At 34.2% G+C, this 6,977-nt stretch overlaps 1 long non-coding RNA gene across 1 annotated transcript; it reads right to left on the reverse strand.

The window, feature by feature from the left end:
* Positions 1-1,299: 1,299 nt before the first annotated feature.
* LOC116422354 lies at positions 1,300-6,180 on the reverse strand. Its single transcript, XR_004232953.1, has 3 exons — positions 6,001-6,180; positions 3,110-3,212; positions 1,300-1,611 (listed from the first exon to the last, which is right to left on the reverse strand). It is a non-coding gene; the product is annotated as an uncharacterized LOC116422354 (long non-coding RNA).
* Positions 6,181-6,977: the final 797 nt, after the last annotated feature.

A 6,977-nucleotide genomic window follows, 5' to 3' on the forward strand; every position in this document is an offset into this window, starting at 1 on the left:
GGGGTGCGAAGAGTTGGGGACTTAACCTGAATAATACACCCCACTTATTCAATCAGTTGTTAAATATTTCTGCTTCCAAGTCAGCTGCCATTTCTATCCTTTTTTTCCCGGCCATATAGCCACAGCTTTAGTTCAGTCGTTGCCTTTTATCTAGATTTTCCCCATGTCTAGAATATATTCTTCCCTTCCCTAGGCCTTGTAGAATTCTCATGTTGATTCAATATTTAGCTTGTCACATTTCTTCATGAAACTTTTCCTGATTTCCTCTCCCCAACTCCAGCTGTTAACAGGATTTTGTTGAATGGAGTTGTAATAATTTTAACTTATATGAAATGAAATAATATTTGTAAAGTATTTAGCACAATGCCTGACACAAAGGTTTATTTCTTTCCTTGTACCTTTATTGTACATATCTACATTATGTTTATATTGTCTCCTCTAACAGAATATAAGCTTTTTGAGTGAAGGGACTTCACTTTTGTCTTTATATCTGTCACTTAGTAGGCATTTAATAAATGCTTATCGATTGAATAAGTAAAAAGCATCCTATTTTGAATTTTTATTATTTTACATGGATCAGGATTATGCTCATAGCTATCATTTAGAGCTCGAAGGGACTTTTGAAATCATCCAGCTCAGTATGCATTTTATAGCTCAAAATTGAGGCCCAAGGAGAGGGTAATTTGCCAAAGATCAGATGGGTGATTAAACAGATTTGGATTTTAAATCTGGATAATTAATTCTAAATAATATGCTGCCATGTTACAGCTATGTAAAGTTGGCAAATTATTCCAAAAACAACACAAAAATGAAAGGAATTAGCATCATAATATATCCAATATGAGGTTATCTCTGTTTATTATAGCTAAGTGGTTTAATGTATAGAACAAAATCTGGAGACAAAGTCTGGATTCAAATCCTTCCTTATTAGCTTTTTGATCCAAAGCAAGTTACTGAACTCTCTGCCTCAGTTTCTTCATTTACAAAATGAGGGGATTATCAGTCACCTCTAAGGTGACATGTAATTTAAATTAAAATATACAAATATGTATTGTCATATAATATATATATATTTAAGGTTTTAACTATATATATATGGATATATTATGTGAAAATTTCCATTGAAGGGGAGCTCACCACTTATCAAAATAAACCATTTTATTTTTGAACTATTCTCATTGCTGGGAAGTTTTTCTTGACATGAAATCTTACTTTGTCTTTGCACTGAGATGTACAAATTTAGAATCATCTTTATGTTCGCATGTACTTTTTGTGTCTGACCTGTGGTAGAGACTCCAAAGTTCCTTGTTGGTCTGATCAGTCACGGTTGGAGGCATTTTGATCCTCTTTGAGAATGAAGGACAACAGCCAACCAATTGCTCTTGCTGGGCCCTCTGAGGCCAAACAGATCAAGTCTGATTCCTCCTATGCTTGACAGCCTTCCAAATACTTGACGATAATTATCATGTTCCATCTCAGTCTTTTCATTCGATTTATCATCCTCAGTTCCTACAAGAGTCTCATTCATAAGGAGTCAAGATCTTTCACCATCCTGGTTGTCCTTTGAACACTCTCCAACTTCTCAGTGTATTTAAACCATGGTGCGCAGAACTGAACACAGAAAAGCAGCTGTGGTTTGACTAGGGTAGAGGGACTACCATGCCATTCCTGGAAGCTCTGCCTTCTAAAGTCACACAAAATGGCATCAACTCTTTTTTGTCTACTCAGCACCTTGCTGACTCACGTTTAGCTTGCAATCTACTAAAACTGCTTTCTAATCATTGTACCTCATATTCTATATTTGTCACACATCTTTTGAACCCAAATGTAAGATTTTACATTTATCTCTAATGAATGCCATCTTATTAAATCGGTCTCAATGGTTTAGCCTGTTAAGGTATGTTTTTTTTTTTTAATCTCATCTCATCCAAGGTTTCAGCTATGCTTCCTAGCTTAAAATTTGCAAATGACAAGTAAATTTCATGAATATATATCTGTGTCTTTATCCAAATCTTTCATTAAAATGTTAAATAGCACAGAGCCAATTCCTCTACAGACCTCCTGTCACATTTACTTTGAAGTATTTTTAAATTAAATTTTAAGAAATTAACAAAAATTGATTTTTTTTCTCTCTTTAATCATCATACCACTCCCTTCCCTCACTTTCATTGAAAGAAACAAAATTATTGAAACAAACATGCATAGTCTATTGACTATGGTAATGTCCAATTAGCATATATCTCATTTCATACTTTGTACCTATCAATCACCTCTCTGTCATGAGGAGGCTAATGTGCTTCATCAGACTTTTGGAATCATGATTATCATTGTTTTATCAGAGTTCTTAACTCTTTGAAAGTTGTTTTTAGAGTGTTGACAAAGTAAGATGAGGCAGAGGACTCTACTGATATTCAGTAGAGCATGGAACCACAGCATGGTGGCAATTCTCACAAAAAAAATAAAAGAATTTAAGTCAGAAGTGAAAGACCATCTGGGAAGAGAAAAAGCACTAACATTAAAAGAAAGCATGATCTCTATATGAGCAAAACATTGATCTTAAAGACAGAACAAGTAGAGATAACTTGGGGATTATGGGTATCCCAGAATAATATGACAAGTCAAAAACCCTGAACACCATAATGCAAGAAAAACATATGAGAACATAAAAATGAATGCTAATTGAAAGAATCCAGAGATTGTTTCCATAATAATAATTGTTAAAATTCTTAAGACACAGTATATTTTGCAAGTAACCAAGAGAATGGTCTTCAAATATAAAAGTAAGGAAATCTGAATTACACAAGACTATTTATAGTCATAGAAGGGAAGGGAATAACATGTGCAGCCAATGGTGACCTATCCTGCAAATCTGAGCCTATTAAACGAAAAGAGATGGCTGTCCAATAAAAAAGATTTTTGAAATAGTCACTAAATTAATTTAATTCTTCCTACTGCCACTTCATTGCTTGCTTCCTCAAGTAAGATGAGAGCTCAAATGTTTCTCTGTCCATGTGCTCTGGTTCTACATTTCCTAATGGGTATGATGTGTTCCTTCCATCTCTCCCAAATCAGTGACTTCCATCTGAGCCATCATCATAAAGCAACTTACCCCTTTTGCTGCCAGTTCAATCTCCAACTTCAATGTGGAGAATTTCTGATGCAAAGAACTACTCCCTTTGACTTCAGACTTTTCATTTCCTGCCACTCCTGTACTTTGAAGGAAAAAAAAGAGGAAAGTTGATAGAAAATGGAAGTTCTTTCTATTGCTGTTCAAGTTTCTTAATCTGTGGTATCCTTTTTTGTGCCTAATTTTAGCCTTCAGAAAGAATAGTAGTAAAGCAGGATCTTCCACCTAACAACATGTGTTTTCTATCTCAGACTACATTTGCCTCCAGTGTGTTCTCCTTTTTGAAAAGGAGTAGTGTTGGGGCACTAGGTGGCGCAGTGGTTAGAGGACCAGCCCTAAAGTCAGAAGGACCTGAGTTCAAATGTGGCCTCAGATACTTAACACTTCCTAGCTGCGTGATCCTGGGCAAGTCCCTTAACCCCAATTACCTCAGCAAAGAAAGGAAAAGGAGTAGTGTTTTCCACCCAATGCCGAATACTTTCACACCTTATGGCTTTCATATGCCAGTGATAACCCCTATAAATCATTGTCCAACCTCTATTTCTCACCCCACCTCCTCACATCTGATTTTTTATTCCCAGTCCTCTCAATCCTTTCAAACCAAGATTTTAATTAAACACCACCCATCCCTGTTCTCTCTAGAATACCTCCTCCATGAGTAGCCAATTTCTCTTCATCCTATATCATTTCTCTCTCCTTCTGTTTACTAATTATTGCTGATAACCTCCAAATTGGGGCTCCCCCAAATGATAAAGCTTTCTTGTCCTCCCTTTCTAGTATTGATGGTACTTTCACTTTCAGTGGTCAAGAGGGAGTTACAGTACTCTTTGCTCCCCATTGCCAGTTCCAGATTCTCTTCCTTCTATAACTTGAGCAACTCTTTCCTCTGAGATTCATGTTATTCATATTTAACACTCGATAAAAATCCTGGTAGCTCTTGTCTATATATCTCTACATGACTTCCCTTCCTTCCTCAATGAATTCAGTATACGGCTCATAATTCTTCCTGAGGGGTTTCAAAATACATATAACCTCTCCTCAAACACCATAGCCACTAAGTTTCTCAACCTATTTATTTCCCATCACTTTAGTCTTCCACCCTACCTCATTCACACAAAAATGGTCATACCTTTTATGTTGCCATCACAAATATAGCACCTGCATGTTCAAGAATTCTGAAATCCCCTTATATGGACATAATCTATAGACTTTTCACCTCACAAAGGGAATAATCTTCCCTTACAAAGCCTCTTTGCTCACATCAAGTCCTCCAATTCTTTGACCTCTCAAATCTCTTCCAGGCCATCTTCTCTGTTTTCTCCATTTTGACTCCCTCAAGAACTAATTTAACTCCATGTCCTCCTTTGAATTCTTAGCACTCAGCTGATTGCATCCCATGAAATCTGAGATCATTCCCACCATTGGCTGCCTTTGTTCATACAATACATATATGTTGCTAAACAAAGGTAGAAAAAATTTTGCAGCCATTTTGACTGGGTTCACTACAAATTTATGTTATGCAGCCTAAACTGGACAATATTATTATACCCTCCTTATCAACTCACTATCATCTAACTTTCTGTAGTTGCTTTTCCAATCCTCTGCAAACTTTTCATGGCTCCTTCCCCACTTTATCAACTGAGAACCTTGCCTCATATTTTTCAGGAAAAAATGAAGTCATTCTTTGTATTCCCCTTCTCCCTTCTTTTTCTATCACCCACATAATGTTCTACCACTGTCTCCTTCAACCCTTTCTTAAATGATGAGGTGATGTTACTCCTTACCAAGGCTAATCCATTGCTTACTTAAGCAATTCCATTACATCCTAATACCTCCAAATACATTGTCCCTTTATCATTTCCATTCCGTCACTTATTTTCAATCTCTCCCTCTCTACTGGTTCATTGTCTGCCTCCTAAAAACATGCCTACTCAGATCTCCATTCTGAAAGAACCTTCACTTCATCTTTTCATTCCCTTTTAACTATCATCTTATCTCTTCTGCTCTTTGTGACTAAACTCCTTGAAAAAAGCTCTCTCTACAATAGAATTTTCTACTTCTTTTTAGCTACTTATTTGACTTCTGACTCTATTATATCATAAAAACTGTTTTCTCCAGTGACCAATGATTTATCTGCATCTCTCTGCAGTCAGTAACACTGTTGATCACTTTGTCCTCTTTTACTCCATTCTTTCTAGTTTTTGGGATACTGATTCTCCTATGTATCTGACAGCTCCTTTTCAATATCTTTATTGTATCCTCATCTTAAAAAAACAAAAAACAAAACAAAAAACAAAAAACTTTTGTTGGTCTAAACCCTAATTTCTGCCAGACTACTTTCCAGATTTCCTAGCAGTTTTTAATGAAATTGAGTCCTTTCCCCAGTCATTGAAGTCTCTGGGTTTATCAAACACTAATTGTACTGTGTTGATTTGTTTCTATATGTTGTTTGATATATTCCACTTATAACTACTCTCTCTCCCCCTTCTCTTCTTTTTTCTCTTTCTCTCCCCTTTTTCTTTCTTAATCAGTACCAAATAATTGTAATGATTATTGCTTTGTAGGACTATTTAATGTCTGGTAGTGATATACTACTTCCCTTGATAATTTTTTTTTAATTACTCTAAGATTATTGACCTTTTGTTCCTCAGTATCTATTTAGTTATTTTTTCTTAGGTTTTAAAATATTTATGAGAATTTGATTTGCATAGTGGTGAATAAATAATTAAGTAGTGATTTTTAAAAATTCCATTTGTTCAACCTACCCATGAGTAATAAGTATTTCTCCAATTGTGTAGGTATGGCTTCATTTTTGCAGAATTTGGGTAAATCTTGGTAGTTAAAATAACAAATATTTTATAGCTTATACTTACTTTGAATGAAACTTCTCTTCTTAATTATTCTTCATAGGTTTTGTTGATTATATTGAGGAATGCTGATGATTTGTATATATTCTTGGTAAAGTTATTCAACTTATTTTTAATTGCCTCTAGGACTTTCTAAGTACATCACCATATCATCTGCAACAAGCAATGCATATGTTAAATTTTTTTGGGTGTGTTTATTCCCTGAGTTTCTTTTTCTTGTCTTGTTTATAACATTTCTAGCACTATTTTAAATAATAGTGGTAATCATGGGTATCTTTGCTTGGGATAACCCTGATCTTTTTTCCACCACCTATAATGTTTGCCCTTACATCTAGATAAATGCCATCTATTAAATTTAGGAAATGTCCATTTATTCTTGTGGTATCTACAGTTTTTAATAGAAACAAATTTTAGATTTTGACAGTTGTTTTTAACATCCAATTATATAATCATGTTTTTTATTTCTATGTTATTAGCATATTTATTATGTTCATAACTTTCACTTCACCAAAACAACCTTAAATTCCAAATGGTCATAATATATAATCTTTCTAATATATTGTAGCCTGCTTGCTAGTATTTTATTTTTATTTTTGCATCAATGCTTTTTAGGGAAATTGTTCTAAAGCTTTCTTTGTCTGCTTTGTCTCTCCTGATTTATTAATTAAAACCATATTAGTATCACAGAAAGAAAGTGAAATGGTGCCTTTTTTCCTATTGTAAATAATTTATATAGTTATATATAATAATTCACTTGTGAAACAGTTTGGTTTCAGAGGTTTTTTTCCTTTGGAAATTAATTTATAGCTTGTTTACTTTCATAATTGATCATAAAATGCCTAAAAAGGCATACATTTTCAGTCATGGTTAATGTAGTAAATTATGCAGTCAGATATTGAAGACTTTAATTTTCAAGTTTTTTAAAAAATTGCTCAGGATTAGAGGGAGGGATGGAATAATAAAAACAAAGATAAAATGATAAA

Source organism: Sarcophilus harrisii, chromosome 3, assembly GCF_902635505.1.
Source record: "Sarcophilus harrisii chromosome 3, mSarHar1.11, whole genome shotgun sequence".
Classification (NCBI taxonomy): domain Eukaryota; kingdom Metazoa; phylum Chordata; class Mammalia; order Dasyuromorphia; family Dasyuridae; genus Sarcophilus; species Sarcophilus harrisii.